The sequence below is a fragment of the Amphiura filiformis genome, chromosome 2 (assembly GCF_039555335.1).
Source record: "Amphiura filiformis chromosome 2, Afil_fr2py, whole genome shotgun sequence".
NCBI lineage: Eukaryota > Metazoa > Echinodermata > Ophiuroidea > Amphilepidida > Amphiuridae > Amphiura > Amphiura filiformis.
This window is the reverse complement of record NC_092629.1, coordinates 26,653,508-26,677,599: the sequence shown is the minus strand read 5'-3', so window position 1 is coordinate 26,677,599 and position 24,092 is coordinate 26,653,508. Positions and strand designations below refer to the sequence as shown.

The 24,092-nt window shown below is 36.1% G+C and overlaps 1 protein-coding gene across 1 annotated transcript in view; it reads right to left on the bottom strand.

The window, feature by feature from the left end:
* LOC140139484 (uncharacterized) overlaps window positions 1–24,092 on the bottom strand; it is a 57,127-nt gene that overhangs the window by 14,373 nt on the left and 18,662 nt on the right. The window lies entirely within an intron of this gene.

Here is a 24,092-nt window from a genome sequence, read left to right as displayed (position 1 = left end):
ACAATGCCATAATAGACATTGCATTTTCCATTTTTAGAGAAAAACTGTCACTAAAAATGGACCAAATTGCCAATGTCAAAAAGTTAGGCATTTTAGACCAAAGTTATATAGCTATGCAGATTTATGTTTCTACTGTGAACAAATATACCAACATTCTAGGTGATCTTAAAATTAAGCTGAGCAAAATGTAGCTGATGAGATGAATAAAGTCTTGATCACCATTAATCGAAACACGGCGGGCAATACGAACGATACGCAAGTGAGCGTGACTAATGCTGAACTGAAGGACATAATAATAAGAATGGAAACAATGCTGTCAAAACGAATGGATGATTTACAAGCACAGATCAGGGATATAAATGAAAAGGCAAACAAAAATGAAAAGGACATCAGTGAAATGATAGAATCAGTAGAACAAAATGCTGCGGATATTAAAGACTTTGTGAATAAGACCTTACCACAGATATTAAACAAGGAACGAGATGACTTAGAACAAAAGATTGAACGTGAATTTATGACGAGAGAGTTACATGACAGAAAACAAAATCTGGTATTTTATGGTATCCCGCAAACAAAGCATGAGACGGGACCACAAGCTGGTGAGAAAATTAGAAAAGCTCTACAAACCGATTTCGACTTCAAAGAAAGGGAGAGCAAGAACATATTTCTAGTAAATGCCCATCGCTTACCAAGACGTAAAATAAATGGTCAAGATGGAGAGGAGTACGGACAACAACACCGTCCAGCTCCCGACCCGATTATAGTTCGGTTTGGCTGTGTGTGGGATAGAGATTGGGTTTTACAACAACAGAGAAATAGACCATACATAAAAGATAGAAGACCGGTAATGGCGTATCCTGACCTACCCGCCAAAATGAAACGGGACAGAGGGAAACTGGTTCAGCACTCAAAACTCTTACGATGTGAAGGGAAAATGACTCGCATCAGAACTGTTCATCTTGAAGTCATTCTGGAGTTCAAGGAAAAGGGCAGAGGAGGAGTTTGGAAGAAATGCGTTCCAAATCAGTTATTAAAGTGACTTTTATGTAGCCCCAGATAGGCTAAACTTTCAATAATTGCATATAAATGGTTAAAATAATTCAACTTGTTCTACAATAATTACTTTGCTCTGTTTTGATTATGAAATGTTTCTTTCGGATTTCCTTATCCGTTTTCTGATATTTTTTGTGTATTTTAAAAGATAGGTCCAAAAATTTTATCAATGAATTGCCGGGGTTTAAATGCTAAACAAAAAGAAGAGATGTTTACATTATTTGCGGAACAAAAGTGTTTCAATATTGTGTTTGCAAGATGTTCATTTTGATAAGAATATGGAAATAATGGTAAAAGCTGAATGGGGAGGTGAAGCTTTTTTTAGCTCTTTTGCCTCAAATTCAAGAGGAGTTGCAATATTTCTCAGTAATAATTTAGATTTTAAAGTTCATACAACACAAAATGATGAAGAAGGAAATTGGGTTGCTTTAGATGTATCTATTAACAATGTTCGTATAACACTTATATCAATATATGGTCCAAATGATGACAAGCCAAACTTTTATCACAACATCAAAAGGGTAATAGAAGCATTTGATAATGCCCATTGTGTGTTATGTGGTGACTGGAATTTGGTTCAAGATCCAAAATTAGATACCTCGAATTATATTCGCATATATAATCCAAAAGCGAGAAAAACTGTTTTAGAAATGAAAGAAGAACTTGGATTGATAGACCCGTGGCAACTTCAAAACCCAAACTCTCGCAGATATACCTGGCGTCAACCAACTCCTTTAAAACAGTCCAGATTAGATTTTTTTCTGATATCGGAAGAGCTTACAACATATTTAGTGAAATCTAAAATAGACCCTGGATATCGATCAGACCACTCTCTTGTTAGTCTTTCGCTAGACATGTCTCCTATTAAACTTGGGAAGGGTTTTTGGAAATTCAATAATACGCTATTAAAAGATATTGATTACATAGACAGGATTAAGAAAAAAATTAGTGATGTTAAGAAACAATATGCAGTATCACCATATAACTTAAACAATATAAATCAAATCCCTGCAAGTGAGCTCGAGTTTACGATAAATGAACAACTGTTTCTTGAAGTATTGCTCATAGAGATAAGGGGGGAAACGCTCAAATATGCATCAGAAAAAAGCAAAAAAAATAAAAATAGAGAAAAAATACTTGAAAGAGATATAGAAACTTTAGAAAAAGAGCTAGATGAATCAAACAATACAGAAGTTTTAGAAAATGTTGAAATTAAAAAGTCTGAATTAGAGGAGATGAGGAAGGAAAAAATGGAAGGAGTAATGTTACGATCCAAAGCAAGATGGATAGAACAAGGAGAAAAACCATCTAAATATTTTGTGAACTTGGAAAAAAGAAACTGTGTAAATAAAGCAATCGTTCATTTGCAAAATTCAAACGGGGATGATATAAAAGATCAATACCAAATAATGGAAGAAACGTTTAAGTGTTACTCGAAACTGTATGAATGTAAAGACAACAATTTATGTTTGGAAGAATTCGACCAAAATCTTTCAAGATCAGATTTACCTCAATTAACTCAAGATCAATTAGAAAAGCTCGAAGGCCATTTGACTTACAATGAACTTTTAACTGCCTTAAAGAAAATGTCAAACAATAAAAGTCCTGGGTCTGATGGGTTTACCACTGAATTTTGGAAAGTTTTTTTTCAAGACTTGGGAGGTTTTCTCTTACGTTCTCTGAACTATTCATATGAATCAGGGGAATTGTCAGTTACGCAGAGATTAGGGATTATTACCCTTCTTCCTAAAGGAAACAATTCTTAAAGAATTGGCGTCCTATTACTTTGTTAAATATAACCTATAAACTAGCTTCATCGTGTATTGCTGAAAGAATGAAACAAATCTTACCAAGCCTAATAAATGATGATCAAAAAGGTTTTATGAAAGGAAGATATATTGGAGAAAATATAAGATTACTTTATGATTTAATTTTATACACAAAATTACATGACAAACCAGGTATGCTTTTGCTTATAGATTTCGAAAAAGCGTTTGATTCCGTTTCTCATAAATTCATTTTTAAAACATTAGATTTTCTAAATATCGGTCCATCTTTTACAAAATGGATCAAACTTTTTTATAACAAAAGTAAATCCTCAGTTTTAGTAAATGGAAATTCCTCAAAACAATTCGATTTAGGTAGAGGTTGCAGACAGGGGGACCCTTTGTCCCCTTACATCTTTCTAATTTGTGCTGAAATGTTGGGCTGTCTCATACGAAAAAATACTAATATATGTGGTATTACAGTTGAAAATATTAATTGTAAAATCACCCAATACACCGATGACTCGACTGTGATCTTGAATGGAAGTAATGAGAGTTTAATACAAACGTTAAAAACACTGGATTTGTTTGAACGTTTGTCAGGTTTGAAAATAAACGAAGATAAAACAAATGTTGTGTATATTGGGTCACTTAGAGGTAGAAAACCAAACCCTGGCATTACAAAAGATGGAAAATTCTCTGCATTGGGAGTACAATTTTCAACCAATTTGGTTGAAATGGTTAATTTGAACTATGATAAGGTTATGGAGTCGGTGACAAAGGTAATGCATCATTGGTCTAAAAGAAACTTAACAGTTTTTGGAAGAATAACTATAGCCAAATCCCTACTGATACCAAACCATCTTGTTCTTTCAATTCCTAACCCGTCTGAAGAGTTTATAAAAGAGTTACAAAAGAAAATCTATAATTTTATTTGGAAAGGTACAAGAGATAAAATAAGTAGAGATCAATTGTCAAACGATTATTCTGAAGGTGGATTAAGATTGGTTAAAGTAGATTTATTCTTTGAAGCACTGAAATGTACATGGATATGACGAATTGTAAATGGAAGTATTGATGCTAAAGGATTGATGTTTTTTGCTATTTTAACTGGTATACATATTAATGATCTTGAAAAGGGCGCAAATTATACACTAAAAGTAGCAAATAATTCCCAAAATGTTTTTTGGAAAGAAGTTCTTTTAGCTTGGTCTAAGGTAAAGAAAAAGCACAATCCTAATACAATTGATGATGTTTTAAGATCATGTTTATGGGAAAACGAATGGTTTAAGATTGGTGGTAAAGAAATAAATTATAAACAAGAAATGTCTTTAAAAAAGACGGCGCAGTGAATGAAGAAAAAATGTTGGATTTCACATTCACTGAGAGGACCTTTGGCTTAAAAATGAGCTTTTAGAAACGACACTGTAAAAAGGAGAATGATGTTTGTTTCCTTTATTTTATTTTGTCTTAAAAATCCACAATGAGGGCACAAATTAATTTATATGCTGAGTACTTAGTTCATTTCTTGGTATACTTAATAACATATGATGACATTTACTTAAAATGAAGAACATATTCTCAAGTTTGTACTTAACATAAATGAGTTAAAAAGTTGTATGCATCTGAGCCTTTAATAAGGCCTAGGAATGATTATAAACATAATACTGTGGTATGGGGTAATAGCAATTCCTCATTGATAGCATGGATAGTGTCTATTATGCACATTTACAAAAACATAGGCCTACATTTAAACTGTTAAAATACATCACGCATTTTGACTATAAACTCATCTATACCATTTTACTAGAAATGTACTATCTCCAAGGACGCTACGACCAACTCAACGAACTCATGCATATGCAAACGAGCCCAATCCCTATGCTAAATCAGGGGTGTGAGAGTAGAAATTGACAGGACGCATGCTCAGCTAATGCTTGTAGCTAATATTCCTCATGCAAGGAGCCCAGGTTGAGTGTGTTGTTGAAAATCATTGCATTAAAAAACACTTCTTTCAATGAAATCGCATATAAAATCAATGGATACACAACCAAAATTCTACAAAAGTCAATCTTTATATTAATAAAGCTATCGATGTGTACGAAAAACTTCAGTGGTACAAAATGCCTTTCACATTCGAAAATTTCAGTATAGTAACACCCAGCCAATTCAGAATTAATGCAGCACTGCTGCAAAAATGGCGTACAGCAGGTATTGACTTTGTCTCTGACCTTGTCCATGTTAACCAAAACCGTTTTCTCTTTCTTCATGAAATTGAAACAAATTATGGATTAAGGCTAAATTTTTTGGAATACAACAGTGTAATTTGCGCAATTAAGAGTAATTTCAAGCATCTATTTCAGGAAAACGCTACATTTATTGCAATTCCTAAGCCGTTTATCCCATTTCATTTCAGTTTTATTTTAAAAGATAAAAAGGGTTGCAGATCAATCTGCAAACAACTTATGTCCTCAAAGATACCAAAAGCAAAACAAAAATGGGAAGTAAAATTAAATTGTAGCTTTTCAGATGATGAATGGAAGATATACTCTTTGTTGCCATTTAAATGTACAATGGATACGAAATTACGATGGTTTCAGTACAGAATTTTAAATGGAATTCTTACCACAAATACATTTATGTTTAAAATTGGCAAAAGAAATGACAATATATGTACTTTTTGCAACGAGGAACCCGAAACGATAATTCATCTTTTATCAGATTGTAAAAAGGTTAAACCCATTTGGTCTCAGCTCGAAACCTGGTGTTTACAAAAACTTGGTATTCCTATCACTTTCAACCGAAATCATATTCTTTTCGGGACAGATTTAGGAAAAATAAATAGTGCTCTAAATTTAATTCTCATTTTAACTAAGTTTTATATATACAGAAAAAGATGCCAAAATTCAACCTATTCTTTTATCCCTCTTCAGAAGGAAATAGAATATTATCATAAATGGGAAAGGTTCATTCTTTTAAGGGGGTACTACACCCATTGGATTTTTTTGCGGGTTTTCTGCATTTTGTGGAGAAATGAGAAAAAAAAATTGGTCAAAGTGGTATGCAAAATGAAGGGGCAAATCTTCTCGTTCTATTGGTGGCATCGGTATCAATGTAGCTTACATGCTTTTAAAGGTAGAAGCTCGGAAGAGGTACATAGACCTCGATTCACAAAATCGAGTCTCTTTAGAATTTCAGAATCGATACCGTTAATCCAATCACACACACTTGTGAAGCATTTGTGACAGACGCTAAAAGTTTCAAAATTATTTTTTGGGGGAAATTAATTAATTATGCACAGCTTTGAAAACATTAATATGCATCAATTTCATGTTATCAATGAAATTAAACTTATTTCCCCCTTCTAGTTGACAATGATATGCAAAATTTGTGTTCGCAAGGCAGCATATTTGTTTCAGGTTTGATAAGGTTGAAATTAAAGAACAGTCAATGCCTTGGTTTTCAGTATTAGGTGAATTTTTGCTCAGTTTTCTGAGGAAACACGGGAAGCTTACAAAACATGATTGTGGGGATTTGGGCTCCTTGCACAAAGTCCACACAAACAGATGTCTCATGTGTTTCTTGTATACAAAAAAGCAGACAAACGAAGTATTTTTTTTTCAGTGACACTTTCAGGATATGTCAAGTGTGTGCTAATGATGAAACCTATTAAATTTGAATGGTAGTCGACATCTACAAAAAGAATAACGAAGTATTCAGAATTGTACTAATTTAGTTGGACGTTCACAAAGTCACCCAATATTATACCTTATTAATCTGCATTGGCAGCTCTGTATTCCGTGCCATCCAACCAGAGGTTGGTCCATATAGTCGTGCACATAGTCGTGCATAGCCGGTTTTGCCTACCGTTGCCATTGGTTACGAATTTATACTTCTATCTCAGACTGGCTGAGGGCCAATCAAGTGGAAGTTGCCCAATAGTCATGATAGTATATCCCCCATTGACTCGGTCGCTTTTAGAGTCGTAACGATGTGGTATAGACTTGCCAGTCTCACGTACGCCGTTTGTACACAGAGACTGGCTTATGCCACTGTGTGTGTCATTGGGATCTATACAAACGTAGCAACATTTTTTTTGCAATTGAGTCAATTTATATAAAATTGGTACTCACATATCTGATTTCTAAATCATAATTATCCTGTTTAATGTATCCAAGTACCTTACACTTGGAATTTGTGATACTTCAAAGATAATTTTTGAGCCATCGACCTTACGAGATGAAACAATGCAAGTCACAAGATCTCGCGAGATGACCCACCTCTTTTACAGCCGGTTTCTGTCTTCAAGTCATGTTCGCGATACAGCCACGTTGCACTCTGGGGTCGAGACTAATCAGTTACGTCGTTAAACAACGAGTAAACTAAATGGCTGGGAAAACGGAGGAAATTGTGTCCTTAAAAGTGTTTCAGCGTGACGATCAGAAACCTCAAAAAACTATTTTTGTTGGGCCGCGCTTGATATGCTAATGATATACAGGTACATTGTAGGATATAAATTGGATGGTAAATAAGCCAAATATTGCAAGAAATCTACTCGCTAGAATCCTAGCGACCCCGCAAAAAAAATGACCGTCCATGCGAATGTAATATTGAAATCGTAAAATCCCTACTAGTAATAGACCTACTTGTCACTAATCGTGGCGCGTGATCAAGTCGTGATAAAAAGGTCAAAGTGGCTGATCAATGTGTGGGCAAATGTTCAAGTGGCTTTTGACCAATCGGCTTTCTAGCAGTAAAATATGGGGACCAATCAGGTTGTATCAATGTGATACCAATAAACTATGATGTATGACTCATCTTGTTAGGCCTACTAAAAATAAAATTCGGTTTCCGGTAACCCGCCCGCCCTCTTTTTGGTGCCGCAAAAAAATAATTTATGCCACTTTTGGAAAAAATAAAATTTTTCAAGAGTCGTCAGTGTCGAAATTCTGACATGAAATAATTTATGCCACTTTTGGAAAAAATAAAATTTTTCAAGAGTCGTCCGTGTCGAAATTCTGATATGAAGTTGTTGGAAATCACATTATTTTATTTTCCCCGACTTTCTGCCATTCAATGATTAAAGAAATACAGTTGAATTGATAGATAATATTTATCGCGATATAGGCCTAGGCCTATGCACAACTATTTTATTTATGAAAACAGCGTGCAGCAGGACTCGTAATATTAAGTAGGCCTACAACTATTGAAAAACTATTGAACTACCCAGCAAACACAAAAACGTTTTAAATAAGTTATATTTTGGCTTTTGGTTTAGCTAAAAACGTTTTAATAACATTAAAATGTCGGATATAAAGGTCATGATAACGTTTTAAAACGTTTTGTATGAAAACACAATACAACAATATTTTTCAATGTTTTCAAAAAATGTTATTGTAAACTATTTTTACAAATATTGTGTCAATACTTAAATAACATTATGTTAAAATGTTTGAACCCAGCAAACACAGAAAAACACAGAAATGTTCTTAAAATGTTTTTTCAAAACCTTTTAATAACATTTAAATGTCGGGTTATATAAAGGTCATGAAAACGTTTTAAAACGTTATTGAAAATATTTTGGGCAAACATTTTTTCGCAAATATTTTTTCAACCCCAAAATAACATTCTGTTTAGAATGTTTTGTATCAAGTTTTCAAGAATGTTTTTGGAATGTTATTAAAACGTTTTTATACCCTTTATATAACCCGACATTTAAACGTTTTCTGTAAAACATTTTTGTTTGCTGAGCAGTAGATTATCAAAAATGTTTTTTAAGGTTATGAAAATGTTTTATACTCTTAATATACCCTTTATATAACCCGACATTTAAACGTTTTCTGACAACCTTTTATAACCTTTTGCGAATGATGTCGAAAACGTTTTGTGTTTGCTGGGTATTTTGTCTGTGTCCGCAAAAATTTGATAAAAACGGTAATAGTAGGCCTAACACTATAAGACAAAGGCCTAACGCTCATTAAATCGGTGTTGTTGTCGAACTAATTCCCATAAAGCTCGTATTAAAAAGAGCAAGTAATAAAAAAGTTAAAATGCTAAAAATGATGTAGGCCGAAAATTTGTGTAATCTTGTCCTAGACACTCAACGATAAACCCCTATCAAGTATGAATAAAAGACTGTTCATTTCAATTTATAAACGTTGAGGAAGTTGTGCATTTTGTCAGCACCGATATAATAAAAATTAAAATAACTAACCTGGCAGATTTCAGGATTAACCAACATTTATTTTCTCATGCCGCTCGCCCAGGCCTGCATATTATCCCGTCAAGAAACTCAACCCTAGGCCTACCTTTTTCAACATTCCATAGCGATAAATAGTGAACGTTGCATTGAAGATGAGGATACTTGGATGATACAGATATTAAGCACATGTTAAATGGGGGGTATGGGGATGTCCCAGTTTGTTTTACAAGGGCAATTATTATTTGACCCAAACTTTTTGGTGGGTGGGTTCATCATGACCCGAGACAGAACAAGTTTGTATTGGTTAATGGGTCAAGGTCATCCAGGGGTCATCTGAGGTCAAATTAGTAAAACTATCATATGGGCATGAAACTTGATAGGGTAGATTCAATATTTAGAGCCAAATTTGTGGAGGGTAATTTCAGGGGTCACCAAAGGTCAAATTAGTAAAACTGTCATATGGGCATGACAATTGGTTAGTACAGTCAACATTTAGAGCCAAATTTTTGAAGGTCATTTGGGGTCACCAGAGGTCATCTGAGGTCAAATTAGTTAAAACTGTCATATGGGCATGAAACTTGGTTAATACAGTCAACATTTAGAGCCAAATTTTTTGAAGGTCATTTGGGGTCACCAGAGGTCATCTGAGGTCAAATTAGTTAAAACTGTCATATGGGCATGAAACTTGGTTAATACAGTCAACATTTAGAGCCAAATTTTTGAAGGTCATTTCAGGGGTCAACAGAGGTCATCTGAGGTCAAATTAGGTTAAACTGTCATATGGGCATGAAACTTGGTTAATACAGTCAACATTTGGAGCCACATTTTTTGAAGGTCATTTCAGGGGTCATCTGAGGTCAATTAGGTTAAACTGTCATATGGGCATGAAACTTGGTTAATACAGTCAACATTTAGAGCCAAATTTGTTGAAGGTAATTTTGAGGTCACCAGAGGTCATCTGAGGTCAAATTAGTTAAAACTGTCATATGGGCATGAAACTTGGTTAGTACAGTCAACATTTAGAGCCAATTCTTTTAAGGTCAGTTCGGGTCACCAGAGGTCATTTGAGGTCAAATTAGTTAAAACTGTTATATGGGCATGAAACTTGGTTAATACAGTGAACATTTAGAGCCAAATTTTTAAGGTCATTTCGGGGTCACCATATGTCATCCGAGGTCAAATTAGTTAAAACTGTCATATGGACATGAAACTTGGTAAGTACAGTTTACATTTACGCCAAATTTTTTGAAGATCATTTGGGGTCACCAGAGGTCATCTGAGGTCAAATTCGTTAAAACTGTCATATGGGCATGAAACTTGGTTAATACAGTCTACATTTAGAGCCACATTTTTGAAGGTCATTTGGGGTCACCAGAGATCATCTGAGGTCAAATTAGTTAAAACTGTCATATGGGCATGAAACATGGTTAGTACAGTCAACATTTAGAGCCAAATTTTTTGAAGGTCATTTTGGGGTCACCAGAGGTCATATTAGTAAAACTGTCATATGGGCATGAAACTTGGTGGATACAGTCACCATTTAGAGCCATATTTTGGTAAGGTCATTTAGGGGTCACCAGGGGTCATCTGAGGTCAAATTAGTAAAATGTTGTATTGGCAAGAAACCTCTGTCGAGATTTGATCCCCAAGTCAGGTAAACTTAAAAAATTGGTTTGATTTACACTTATTGATTTAACGTTCAAGTCATTAACTGTTTACAAGTTAATATTATATTTGACTATTTTTTTTTCTTAAATTTTTGGTTATGGACCCCTATTTTTTGGTTTTAAGACAAGAGGGTCCATTTGGAGTTTGGACTCCTTACTTTTTTCTACCCCTAATTATGGTCATTTCAAAATATTATTTTATCTGTTTAGTGTTTTGTATTGCATACATTTCCAAATTGTATGTAGCAGTTTTCTATAATTGCACAAACAGAAAAAGCTTTTATATATAGACAAGAACAGTGAATGACAGAGAGTAGGTAAATGATATTGGACAGTACGACACACTTGTGTAGTATGAGAAGAGCTTTTGCGATTGAGACCCCGAGTCATACTGTTTTTCTATTGGCTAGCCTTCAAGTGTTAAATTGGGTCGAAATTTCAGTATGTGTAAATAATTTTTTTTTCCTTCCTTCCGTCCCAATTTTTTCAGAGCATGTTACCGGAAACATCATTTTATTTTTATTTAGCCTTATTTATATTATGGCGTAGTACGTTTTGTGCATTGCCGTCCACGGGATATTATAAAAGAAAAATCGATTTTGCCCAAACCTGTATAATAAACACATCAAGGAAATTGGTACTTGACTTGATGAATGACTCATCGTGTTGAGCGAATTGATGATGATGATAGCGATTACGTAACGCTATGACACAAGTTTTTGTACATTGAAACGCCTACAATGTTGTATGGGTAAATAATAATTAATTTAAATGATGTTGCGCACGCCTATGCTATATTCCATGTTTTTGTTTACACCACGCCAAAGAAAGCGTCACATGCGCCCGTCAGTGAGTGAGGATTGCCAAACCCGCGATTTGGTAGCCCAATTGGGCGACTTTTGAAGATTTTCCCGCGACTTTTGACAATTTCCTGTCCCATAGAAACCAATGGTTAAGAAAAAAATTGGGCGACTTTTCAACATTGGCTCCCGCGACTTCCGATCATTTCATGTCCCATAGAAACCAATGGTTAAGAGAAAAATTGGGCGACTTTTCGATTATTTGACCCGCAATTCGGGCTGAAATCTTTTGGCAACCCGGGCCGTCACTTCCCTTCAAAGTATCCACTGCAGACAGACGTGTAATTAATTCGGTCAAATCGGTCTCATTCATCAACAAACATTATACATTCAACTTCTATTCAACAACTATTTCACCAGGCCAAGTGTCCATGCTCCTAATCCTATGTTTTCCCTTCAACCTTTACAAACCTCTACCGTCTACCTCATTTTAACTCTCTAACCTCTCACTTTCCCTTCTTACAAACATTTAACTAATTACCCCCACCCATCGACTCGCCAAATCCCCACAAGGTTCTGAACAGAAACAAAACATACATCACCCAACCTAAACCAATCAATCACAAACACCATCAATGATCACCCAAACACATGTACCATTCAGTACCAAAACAAACCACCAAAGCAGAGAACCGCGAAGCCCGAGAACCGCTCTAGTTTATAATGCATTTGTAATGTGAATCGGTATGTTCACAATGATAACAAACAAGGCGGTTCTCGAACCACGAGTCTCGCCTGCTTTTGTGACCGCCTGCTTTTGCGATAACTGTTGGTAGAGAGGTAAATGAATTTGGCGGTTATCGGCTGGGCACGATTATCTGGCTGATGGTACATTTGTAACTGTACTGTACCCACCAAGTTTCATGCCCATGCAACAGTTTTTACTAATATGACCTCAGATGACCCCAGGTGGCCCTGAAATGACCTAAAATTTTGGCTCTAAATGTTGACTGTACCCCTTGTGCTAAGTTTCATGCCCATACGAGTTTTTACTAATTTGACCTCAGATGACCCCTGGTGGTCTCAAAATGACCTTCCAAAAATGTGGCTATAAATGTTGATCAAGTTTCATGCCCATACGACAGTTTTTACTAATTTGACCTCAGTTGACCCCTGGTGACTCCGAAATTACCTTCCAAATATTTGGTTTTAAATATTGACTGTACCCACCAAGTTTCATGCCCATACGACAGTTTTTACTAATTTGACCTCAGATGACCCCTGGTGACCCCAAAATGACCCCAAAATGACCTTCCAAAATGTGACTTTAAATGTTGACTGTGTACCCACTAAGTTTAATGCCCATCCGACAGTTTTTACTAATTTGACCTCAGATGACCCCTAGTAACCTCAAAATGACCTTCCAAAAATTTGGCTTTAAATGTTGACTGTACCCACCAAGTTTCATGCCCATACAACAGTTTTCACTAATTTGACCTCAGATGACCCCTGGTGACCCCAAAATGACCTTCCAAAAATTTGGCTTTAAATGTTGACTGTACCCACCAAGTTTCATGCCCATACGACAGTTTTACTAATTTGACCTCAGATGACCCCTGGTGACCCCAAAATGAACTTCCAAAAATTTGGCTTGAAATGTTGACTGTACCCACCAAGTTTCATGCCCATACGACAGTTTTTAATAACTTGACCTCAGATGACCCCTGAGTGACCTCGGATGACCCCGTAATGACCTTCCAAAAATTTGGCAAAACCAAACAACTATTTTATCAAAGTAATAAATCAAAACAGAAAGATGCTTCCTTTACGAGTTATCACTCATTGAAAGTGCTACTTTGCTATAGTTTACATGCAAAGCGACTATCTTAAAGTCGTCATATTTCGTTAATTACATGACCGATCAAGCTGTTATTTGGATATGTGATACACAGTTGAAAATTAATTATTAAAAGATTTGGTGACCTCAGTTGACCTTTGACCTTGTATGTGACCTTTGACCTCACGAAATTGGATAAAGTATGTTGCTCTGAAAAATCAAATTTGGCAATAACAAAGAACTATTTCATCAAATAAATCAAAACAGAAAGATGCTTCCTTTACGAGTTATCACTCATTGAAAGTGCTACTTTGCTATACTTTACATGGAAAGCGACTATCTTGAAGTCGTCATATTTCCTTAATTACATGATCGATCAAGCTGTTAGTTGGATATGTGATGCACAGTTGAAAATTAGTTATTAAAAGATTTGGTGACCTCAGTTGACCTTTGACCTTGTATGTGACCTTTGACCTCACGAAATTGGATAAAGTATGTTGCGCTGAAAATCTACTCAGGTCGAGTACCACTGGCCACGCAACTCCCCACCAAGTTACGTCACTGTACCCCATACGGATCTCCAGATAATCTGTTCATTAAAGGTATTTTGCTTATTACGCATATATTATGCAAATTAGGTACTTAATTACCATATTTTACGCTCAAAATCTAATCAGGTCAAGAACCTCTGGCCCCACTACTCCTCACCAAGTTACGTCACTGTACCCCATACGGATCTCCAGATAAGCTGTTCACAAGGGTTTTTTGCTTGATACGCATCAAATACGCATAAATTGTGCAACTTAGGTACTTAATTACCATATTTTGCGCTGAAAATCAAATCGTGTTGAGATCCTCTGGTCATACTACCCCCTACCACGTTATGTTGACCGTACCCACCAAGTTTCGTGCCCATACGACAGTTTTAGTCATTTGACCTCAGATGACCCCTGGATGACCTCGGGTGACCTTGACGCACTAACCAATACAAACTTGTTCTGTCTGGGGTGAAGATGCACCCACCCACCAAGTTTGAAGAACGTGCGACCCTAGTCTCCGAGAAAATAGGTTTTTGCATTTTATGCATAAATTATGCAAATTAGGTACTTAATTACCATATTTTGCGCTGAAAATCAAATCGGGTTGAGATCTTCTGGTCATACTACCCCCTACCACGTTTCATCATCATAGGGCTTATGGATCTTACGGATCCCCAGATACAGCTCCATAAGGCGGATTTCTTCAGATTTCCAACCATATTTGTAGAATCGTTCCGCATAAATTATGCAAATTAACAACTAAATGCGCATACTTTTCGCCGAAAAACTAATCAGGTGATCAGCAGGTGTGTATCATTCCTGTCACCAGGTTTCGTTACCATGCGCCCGACGGATCTTGAGATAGTCTGTCCACAAACTCCGCTATTAATTTGCGCTGATTTTCGCATAAATTATGCAAATTAGCTATGTTAATTTGCATATTTTTCACCGAAAACATACGGTTACGGAGCAAACTTGGATACCCTTCCTCCCACCAAGTAGCGTCGCCGTAAGTCTTACGGTTCCCCAGATACAGCTCCGGACGGACACACATACATCCACACACACACACACACATCCACACACACACACGGACGGACGGACGGACGGACGGACAGACAGAAATAGTGATTACTAAGTCCCATCCTGAACAAAGTTCAGGCGAGACAAAAATGGGACACCCTACCTGTTCACGTGTAGTAACAGTTTCGTCACTTACCTGTACCGCATGCTGAAATCATTCCACTTTAAACAAATCCAGTATAAATCCATGAAACTCACTGTATTCGCTTGCCGAAAGACTTCCGCATACATTTTTGTACAGACGCCATGATTTGGTTTTTCTAGCGGTGGGCGATTCGATACCATTTTGGTATCGGTCATTTTCGATACAATACTTTTATTTTTATGGAACGTAGGCCTATTGAAAACAAAAATAATTATTCGAAAATTGAAAACAAATATTAAAAAAAAATCTTTCATTCTCTATTAGCGACTTCATATAGCGAATAAATTGTGTGTGGTAGGCCTATAGGGACCGTCGACCGTTCACAAACACTTGTTGGGGGGGCTGAAGCAAAAAAAAATTCATCACAAAAATTTTTCAGGGCGCCCTTTAGCCTACAGACCTCCTATCATTCACATTTAAAAGTGTATAGAAACTAGTTTACGCTAGGAATCCTCATTTATACAATTTTTAACAATGTTTCACACACCCGTGTGTTCTTGAGCATTGTAAAGTTGCAATGTTCGAATCCAATCAAAGTAGGCCTAATTGCAAATCTTTTACAAAATATTTTACAAACACCACGGTTATATGTTATGTAAGATTTGAAACTATAGCCAATGTATTGGTTTTGTTTAATGTTGTGATGTCCCCTGGTATATCATAGGATTGATTGAGGCATTGAGCATCAGGCATCAGACACCCCCAGCCAGCTAATTGGGAGACAGGCTTAATTGCCTACAAGTTGGGAATAGTAGGAGATCAAAATGGCAGCCTGCATGAGCAAAACGGATGGCACACATGTGCCAAGATTGTTTCCGTTTTTATACCTAACATTTGCAGAATAAATGCAAGAGTTTCAATTGAAAGACTTATCAGTTATTGAGGAACCCACTGGTGGTGAAGTTGGTATGGAAACATCCCAAACAACTGTTAAGCTAGTTAAGGTGGCTGTGTACTCTCAGACATGCATGTAGCAAAAGTGCAATAACTTTGTAATTATTCGCGCAAGACATATAAAAGTATACATTTTTATGAAGGCAAGACATCAATAAATCTTAATATAAATACAGATTTGGGGTAAAAACAACAATTCTGAAGAAAATCACAAAAAAGTGAGTTTTTGGCAATATTTGTTAGGTACGGTACATCATAACAAAATAACACTCTTTCCAAAATATTTTATTTTGTTTTTAGCTCAATCTTGAGGCTCCATTCCAAAAACGGTTTTTTTATTTTTTTGATATTAGCCTTATTTTTTGAGATATTGACCATATAAGGCATCAAATTGAACTTTTTAAAATTCACAAACGCTTATTTGCACAAAGTGATGCCTAAAATCGGAAATAGACCAAAATATAAAAAAATGAGAAAACCGTTTCTTGAGTCGATCATGCTTTTTACAATGATCATATTTGCTTACCTATAGATGCTGTATTTATTGAGTTATCGTGTACCTAAATCGTCATTTTACCGAGAAAATGAACATTGAAATAATGGCCGTTGAAGTTTAAAGTGGTCACATTTTGCACTTGGATCGGAGCTCACAGGAGAATGCGGCATTTCTCGTTTTTCTACCTTACATTACATGAACATCGGGTAAATACACGGCCCCTTGAGAAGTTTGAGCGAAATCCATTCATAACTTGATATTTAAATCGGGTTAAAGAACTTGAAAAAACACACATTTTATCAGCTAAAACGGAGCCATTTGACCACTAGGTTTTTGTGAAATCAGTCTCCGTGGTGTTTCCATATTGACGCGCCACGCATGCAGATAAGCGTCAGCGTATCGTAAGCGTATTTGTGCGTTAACAAATTGCGCGATACGCAACGCGATACGCTGTTGCGCGCGTGTACCCTGGCTGGTACAACAAAGATTTTCTTTCTTTTTCAATTTCAAACACGAGTGGAATAGTGAAATAAAATCCTTAAAATATTGCAGTTGGAGTTTACAAATCTGGATTTTCATTCCTTGTATTTATAAAAAACATAACAAAGTATAAACATATCAAAAAACTCAATTTCGCGAAAGAAACAATGTCTATAGTACACAGTAAGGCTGGCATTTTCGGTCGGGTAAACGGGTACCCGCCCGAGATTACATTACCCGGGTAGGAAATACCCTCCCCGGGTACCCGAAATTCAAAAAAAAAAAAAAAAAAAAAAAAATTTTTTTAATTTTTTTTTTTTTATTTTTTCGGTTTTGTAGTGTCTCTATACCTAGACCTAAATGCTAGGATCATTCATGGTTGACCTAAAAAAAAAAAAAAAAAAAATTCAAGATATTTTAATATTTTTAATATGAAAATTGATCATTTGTATTCATGTCATAGTCTATTAATGATTTCAAAATGCATTCAAATTCAATACATTTTGAAATCATTAATTTTTTTTTTTTTATAGGTCAACCATGAATGATCCTGGCATTTAGGTCTAGGTCCAGAGACACTACAAAACCGAAAAATAAAAACTTTAAAAAATTTTAAAAAAAAATTTTTTTTTTTTTTTTTTTTGTATTCAGGTACCCGGTTACCCGCCCGAAAATTGCGGCGGGTACCCGGGTACAAAATTACCCGAAAATGCCAGGCCTAGTACACAGCCGCGTTAAGCAGTGAGTAAAAACTGTAGACTTCAAGCAAGTTAAAGCTAGCTGTGGTATTTCTGTCATGACATGACTTTTGAGTATTGTGCACAAAAACGCGAGCTGCATGCATGCATTATCTGGTCAACTGGCTACAGAGTACAGACTAGTCTTCATGGAAACTATAAATAGAGATCAAAACATGATATGGATAACAAATGACTCTAGATCATCTCATGCCACAATGATGGCACTGTCAATGATAACATATTAATATTATTGCTCTATGCTATACATGATATGATTGTGTATGTGTATTATAACTTGTGAAGCAGGTTAACATGGTTAAAGCCCCACCTGATGATGTAATTAACCCCAAAATAAATGTTACTAGTGTTTTATGGTTTTGAAATAGTAATTACAGTGTACTGTGTTTACTTTGTGTGAACCTGGTAGTAAAGGGTATTCTGTCCCTAGGCCATCAGTAAGGTTGGTGCATACGTTGGTCATAACAATGTTTACAATTAATTTCAACACAAAAATTGTGTTAATAATGTTTTAAACTTAAATTGTCAACAGAAAGAGTCAGCTTATCATCAGGTTTTATGTCTTCTTTTAACAAGAGTGGAAACAAAGGAACCCGAAGAATGTGCAAAGTTATTGACTTCGGCTAGCATCTTAAATTTAAACTCTGAGTCAAAAATAAGCTTTGTTTCATTAATTAAAAAGAAAGTTGTAAAGTTGTTGTATCTTGTTGGTAAAGTGAAGTTTGCTACTGGTTTTATTATTACCTGTGTTGCGATCCGAAATCCCACAAAGAGTAAGTAAGTTCGTTATTAAATGTGGTAGGCCTCAGTACCCCTCTCCAATCCCCAACATAGGCCTACACATTGACTCAATTATTAAAGGTGAACCTCATTGAAAATAAAGTTATATATCAATGGAAAGCTTATGATGTCAGGATACTAAAATTATTTTTCCGATTTTTTGATGGCCAATAAAGCTGAAAAATTAAAAAAATGATTGTAATTTTTGGTCTTTTTTAAGGCGCCCAATAAGAACCCAAATCAATCGTCTATGACCTTGAGAATACTCGTGGCGTAAGCTCAGGGTTCGCAGTCACGTGATCCTACTCGGAAACATGTAAACAAGACTTGCTTCTGTACTTTGCAAGCTGCCCGGCAAGTCTGATTTTCACAATAAAGCTTGAAATTAGAGGAATCTTCAAGTTGCTGGTTCCTTCTATATATATTAGAAATAATAGAATTATTGTCAGCATATAAATTTTCCGTAAAGTTTTGACAAAATCAGTCATAACTCGCTGGGTATAATTGGGTAATTGAGTTTGAATTTCGCTGGGATCAATTCCATGCGCAAATGCTTGCTACCGCTCATGTCATGGACTGAATAAACATGATCGAAAAACAAATTACATACTTGTTTGTGACATTCCTATTCTTGATTCATTTGAAAATATCTGATATTTAAAAATATCGTCTTGCAGTAATCAAAAATTTAATAAAAAAAAAACGCCGATTTCATCAAATCCAGCCCATAAAGGTTTTTTCATATTTAGCGCATTATGGTAAATACATTCTTTCCACGCAATCACGATTGAAAGAAACATACTTTTTTTTTATAAAATAAGTACAATTTAGGCTTAGTAGATGGAATTCTGAAATCTGAATAAAATTAAAATATTGTCACTTGTGTCACGATTCTTTAATGATAGTACAATCAGTGTACGGTACTGAAAAAGTGAAACATTCATGTTTTATGGATTACCGAACACGATCGTAAATTACTGCTGAAGAAATAGCAGGCACCCGACCAAGGTGGATATGCGCAAACACAGCGAGTCGCCCAGTTCATCCTCTGGTATCACTTGCGGTCCGGTGTGTGTGTGTTGCAGCAGATTTGATCTCCGGGATTTGATCAAGTCTGCTTGTATGCATTTTCGCAATTAAGCTTGAAATTAGAGGAATATTCAAGTTGCAAATAATAGAATTATTTTCAACACATAAATTTTCCGTAAATTTTGGACAAAATCAGTCGAAACTGGCTGGGTATAATTGGGTTATTGAGTTCGAATTTCGCGCTGTGATCAATTCCATGCGCAAATGCTTGCTGCGACCGGTGACCGGTCATGGCATATTAAATAATATAAACATCAAATTAAATACTTGCTTATCAAGTAACATTCCCTGTTCTTGATTCATTTTAAAATATCTGATTTCTAAAAAATATTGTCTTGCAGTAATCAAAAAAAGATTTCATTATAAAATCCAGCTCATAAAAAGGTTTTCATATCTAGCGCCGTGATCATTCCCGATCGGATATCATTCATTGCGGAAAATATTCTTTCCATGAATTCACAATTGAAAGAAACAAATACTTTATAAATACAATTTAGGCTTTATAGACCGTTATTTGATGGAATTCTGAAATCTAAATTATAATATTGTCATTTCTGTCACAGTTCTTGATGATAGCACAATCGGTGTAGCCCTACTGAAAAAGAAAAACATCTATGTAATTGTTGTATGGATGATGGTAGTAGCGAAATACTGAAGAAATTGCAAGGAGCTGGTGTCTGCGAGGCGGATATTCCCAAACAGCGCTAGCGCTTCTCGTCTTCCGGGAGCACTGTGTATTAGCTGATTTGATCAATCGTTCCTTGATATTTGGAACATTTACAGGAATAAATTTTGCGGACGAAGTAGCAATAAGTTGGAAATATCAGAATGTGAATATCAAATCGGTCATTTTGTCTGCAAGCAGTACAGTCGCGGATACCGAACACTTTCGGCGACTGAGTTCATCCCGTATGCCCGGCCCGTATGTATCTACGAAGTTCGCCTATCATACATGACCTGTTGTAAAACTAAGAAAGAATTAAAAAATCCTGTACATGTACCTTATTCTATTCCTTCATTTTCTCATTGTGATAAGTTCATCTCAAGTTGGTGTGTGATATGAACTGGTAGCACTAGCAGTTATTTTTGCAATCTGTTTTCATTCCGGTTCTTCGCTGAATCTTCGCTCTTGCTTTACTGTAATATTCCCTGTGCATCTCGTGGCTGGCTTTGCCTATCTCATATCACGCCCGCTAGCACTTTTTCCATTTTTACCCACACCCTTTATTCAGGAACTTCATTCTTGATTTGATCATGATGTTTTCTTCATGTTATTCTTATTTTATTGAAGATATTTTTCATGTAAAGTAAGTTGACAATGACTGAATTCGTACATTGGCCCGATGCATGCCACAGTAATGCATGGACATTGTGTTTACAATCAAACCCGGAAGTAACTGTGTGTCCCCCAGCTGACGTCATCAACGAAAGCGCCCAATTTGAACGATTTCGTTTTGTAATTTAGGGGGGGGGGTGCCAATATCAAATCTTTGAGATTGTGTCTAGCCTGGTACGTTTGGCAAATAAAAATATTCTTTTCTGCTTCCTGACATCATAAGCTTTCCATTGATATATAACTTTATTTTCAATGAGGTTCACCTTTAAGGCACGGATTCAGGTGGCTGACGCCCCAGGGACGCCCCCCAAAAAAAAAAAAAATAAAGAGAAGAGAAGGGAAGAAAGGAGAAAAGAGAAGAGAAAATGGAGGAAAGGAGGAGAGAAACTAAATTGCACGTAATTGAGTAGGCCCATGTGTAAATAACCGCACAGTCGGGACGATTGGAAATAGGTCCTATATAGGCCTGCGATTATTTTAGGCATTGCTTGAAGGCGGGTCCTCGTCCTAAAACCATGTGAAAATTACTGCGGGTCTGCCGATATGCAGGGCCCCTCACATTTTGCCACCAAAGTCAGTATTAAGGTTAAATACAATTGATTTTCAAGGCTTGATTCCAGAGGGGCGTAAGTTAATAATGGAAACAGCCATGCAGAAAAGAATGAACTCACACGTACAATAGTGTATCAATCTGAACTAGGGCCATGGACAAACCGCGGCTCGTGAGTCATCCTATATGTTGCAGGGATGGGGAGGGGGCGACCATGATAGGACCATATGGGCTGATGGGGGGGTGATTGTGGGTAGCCGTTTTCGGCAATTTTTCTTTGGATTTTCTAAATTTTCAATTTTTAAAATTATCCTGGATGATATCTGTCGTGAAATAAATCAATGCTTCTATAGGCTATAATAGGCCTAGTATGCCTATTTATACCCTGATTATGCAATATATAGGCCTACAACAATAACTACAACAACAGTAACAAAACCAACAACCAATATTTTGTTAATCTAATTTGTAAAAATATATTCATAGGCCGCCTATTAGACTATAGTATAGCTTAAAAATTCCTGAATTATATAATGAAAAAAAAACCGGGCAAAAACAATCAATCGCTGCAGTCAGAAAGAAAGAAACAAACAAGAAAAAAGAAAAAAGTGAGAGAAAAATAAAATAAAATAGATGGAATGGACCACATAGGGACTCGAACACGTACCAAAGTTTTCCATCTCAAAACTATAGTTTAATATAGTCGAACGTGAGTCCGGCGCGCTAACGGATTGAGCTACTGAGTGAACTGTGAAATCGATTGATCTCAAACTGACTATTATGGAATAGTGCATACCAGGCTCTTATGATAAACAATCTCATCACCGCTGTAAATGTCGGAGGTATCGATGGCGAAAAACCTCGATTTTTGCAAAAGTAGCTTAAATTTGGAGTGAAATTCAAATGGTAAAGGAATCGTCATACTGTTGAGAAATAATGTAGGCAGTTAGAAATCAAAATTAACGTTCCACAATCCAGATATCGATAATGTAACATAACAGTGTTTTGTGGTACAAGATTCTCGAAAATTGTTCCCAAAAACGGGCTAATAAATTTAATCGGTACTGTACTTGGTTCTTCCCCATGGCAACATTATTTCTTTGGTCGATTTGTAGTACAATACAAAAAAGGAGAAAACAACTGCTCGGCGTGGTTTTATACGGAGCGAATATTTGAAAAAAACTGCATGGAACGTGTTTTTGATCTTGTGAACATGGTGCGTAAAAATGATTTAAACGAAGGATTTTCAAACGGATTCTAAAAATTTGTATAAACACACAAAAATAATGTTAAGATACATCCATGCACCAACATTTGACTCACTGCAATATTTGATTGCTGAGAAAACGCGGTTTTAGAGAACAACTTTATACGTCTTTTATACGTTTTTTATACGTTTCTTCGTGTAACCTTAAGACGGACTCCATACCGACTTCATCGATTTATGCATGCTTTAGTAATTGCCAATCTCAAGTTTTGCAAATTGAGTTCGGGCCCTTTTTTCTGTTTAAAGCAATTGATTCAAATAGTAGTGTAAAAACAATGCAATCCGAATGGCTTCAATTCGACCTTCATTTTGCAAATTTTTTCAAACTTCTCAGGGGGAACATCCCCTCAGACTCCCCATGCGTAGTGGATAAACATATGATCATTTTCGCTCTTCTTCCAACATTTGCAAATTTAAGCCCAATTTGCGGTATAGGCTTACAGGGAAAACTTGTCCAAGGAAGGTTTCATGGACCATCATTTAACAAATTTGCGGCTTTTTCAAACTAAAATTTTACACACTAGTTCCAAAATGGTCCACCAAAAGTCCAAAACACTTCAATTTTCTTCATTTTCGATATACAAGTGGCCATTTTCGCTTCTTCTTTCGCCGATTTATGTTTAAAACAATTTATAGGCCTACGACAATAGGGAAACTTGTCCAAGAAAGGCTTCATGAACCGCACCATTTCACAAATTTTCGCCGCCAAACTAAAATTTTACACTAGTAATAGTGCCAAAATTGTCCACCAAATCGCTTCAATTAGATCTTCATTTTGCACAAGTTTCTTACTTCTGAGGGGGGGGAACATCCTCCTCAGACAACCTCCCACGTCGCGCAAGCGTGCTCCGCGGCCATTTTTTTAAAATTGTATTTTATTTTTTTCTAAAAATTCGGCCCCCACCCCTGACTGCTCTAGATCAACATTCGGTACCAAAAGCTGGTATCGCCCATCCCTATGGAGATTGACATCACAGACCAGGCGGTGACGGAAACGATATCGCCAATTTTGAGGTAGCCATAAGATCACATAATCATGAAATCGTCACAAACAATTCTTAATTTGTTATGTGGTGTCAAAGCAAAATTATCTTACTCCAAAACCGTTGGGGTACGACAAAGTACCCCACTGCAAGTATGATAATTTTCTATTTGTAATTGCTAACCGTGTATTTTGAATGGGGCTGTCAGTGTATCTCACGCCAGCCTCGTACGTCACGTGTTGCGCTTCCTACGCCGCCTGTCACAGACGTAAAAAGTGGATCGCTAAAAAAATAAGCGTCCTTACCAACCAGTCAACTTTGAGACAAATGGGTGAAAGAGGACACTTTTACGAAGTTTTTTCATAAT